The 1963-nt window shown below is 62.9% G+C and overlaps 1 non-coding gene across 1 annotated transcript; it reads left to right on the top strand.

Annotated features, from left to right (window-relative positions):
• Positions 1–104: 104 nt before the first annotated feature.
• Positions 105–177, top strand: TRNAR-UCG. The gene has a single exon. It is a non-coding gene; the product is annotated as a tRNA-Arg (tRNA).
• Positions 178–1963: the final 1786 nt, after the last annotated feature.

The following is a 1963-nucleotide window of genomic DNA, read 5'->3' as shown; positions in this document are numbered from 1 at the left end:
TTCCGGCCGCCGTGACGTCCCGTCCCGTCCCGCCCCCCTCCGGCGCATGGTACGGCCCGCCGGGATTCCCTGAGTAAGGCACGCAGGGAGGCGGGATGGAAGGTGGCCGCGTGGCCTAATGGATAAGGCGTCTGACTTCGGATCAGAAGATTGCAGGTTCGAGTCCTGCCGCGGTCGCGCCGAGAACACGGTGGCTGTGTTATTTGATCAGAAGATTGCAGGTTCGAGTCCTGCCGCGGTCGCAGTTGAGAGCACGGTGCTTGTGTTCTTTATTTTGCTCCTCCAGCCCGTGCCGGGGCTCTGCCGTGCCGGTACCGGGTTCACGTGCCCCTTTTGCCAGTGAGTTTAACCGACCCTAGGAAACAGCCGGGAGCGGGAAGCAGCTGAGTGCCAGCAGGCTGGGACGTTCAGGGTGGCGCGGCCAGCACGCACCGTGCTTGTCACCCCCAAACCCTACAGACAGGTTGGGGCATGGAGCAGTGGGTGGAGAGCCGAATGTGAGCACAGGGTGTGGGATAATGGGCTGTAGGGTGCAGGCAAGAGGGTGTAGGGTGCAAGGAATTGATGTAGTGTGACAGGAATGGGATGTGGGGTGCAAGGAATTGATGTAGGGTGATGGGAATGGGATGTGAGGTGCAAGGAATGGATGTAGGGTGATGGGAATGGGATGTGGGGTGCAAGGAATTGATGTAGGGAGATGGGAATGGGATGTCGGGTGCAAGGAATTGATGTAGTGTGACATTCAGGGTGGCGCGGCCAGCACGCACCGTGCGTGTCACCCCCAAACCCTACAGACAGGTTGGGGCATGGAGCAGTGGGTGAAGAGCCGAATGTGAGCACAGGGTGTGGGATAATGGGCTGTAGGGTGCAGGCAAGAGGGTGTAGGGTGCAAGGAATTGATGTAGTGTGACAGGAATGGGATGTGGGGTGCAAGGAATGGACGTAGGGTGATGGGAATGGATGTAGGGTGATGGGAATGGGACATGGGGTGCAAGGAATGGATGTAGCATGCAGGGAATGGAATGTAGAGTGCAGGGAAAAGGCCACAGGTGCAAGGAGCAGGATGTAGGGTGCTGGGAATGGGTGTTGGGTGGAAGGAATAGGCTGCAGGTTGCAAGCAGGGAAAAGGCCATAGATGCAGGGGTGGAAGGCAGAGCACACAGGGTGCAAAGATGGGATGTAGGGTGCAGGACGAAATGTAGGGTGCGAAGAATGGACTGTGGGGTGCAGAGTATGGATGTGGGGTGCAGGGAAGGACACGTAGGATGCAGGGGAAGGCCACAGTTGCAGGGAATGGGATGCAGGGCACAGGGCAGGGGATGCAGGCACTAGGAATTAGGGTGCTAGGGTGAAAAGTGCAAGGTATGGGTGTAGGGTACTAGGAATGGGATGCAGGGTGCAGGGGAGAGGTCACAGGTGCAGCTGCAGGGCAGGGGGTGCAGGGTGCTGGGAATTAGGGTGCGAGGAATGGGATGTAGTTGACAAGGAAGGGAAACAGGAGCTGCCAAGGTGCGGACAGGTGCGTGCGGGCTCCGTGCGCGCCGCAGGAGCTGTTGTGGCCAGGCCGGCGGCTGACATTGCCGAGCCGGGCCGGGCCGGGCCGGGCCGTGCCGAGCCGCCAGGTGGCGCTGCGGCCCCGTCGCTGCGGGCCGGGCCGGGCCGGGCCGGGCCGGGCCGGGCCGGGACCCCGGGGCCGTCGGGGCGCGGACACCGCTCGGGTCCCGTCCCGCTCCCCGCTTCGCGTGCGGCACCGGGCGGGGACAGCGGGCACCGAGATTCCCCTTCGCCCCTGCCGGCCCCTGCGGAACTCCATGCGCCGGGTGCGCCTCCTCTGCACTACCCCAGCTCCTCACCACCCTGCCCTTGGGGGTGCAGGGCCGGGGGATGGAGGTGAGGCTGCTGCCCTCCGCTCTCCGAACAGGCAGAGCCAGCGTGGGAGCGGTGTGGGATGTGAGGAACACGC

This window comes from Onychostruthus taczanowskii, unplaced genomic scaffold (genome assembly GCF_017590055.1).
Source record: "Onychostruthus taczanowskii isolate IOZ18803 unplaced genomic scaffold, ASM1759005v1 scaffold6, whole genome shotgun sequence".
Lineage (NCBI taxonomy): Eukaryota > Metazoa > Chordata > Aves > Passeriformes > Passeridae > Onychostruthus > Onychostruthus taczanowskii.
Note: the sequence above shows the minus strand (reverse complement) of the source record. Positions and strands in the feature narration are given on the sequence as shown.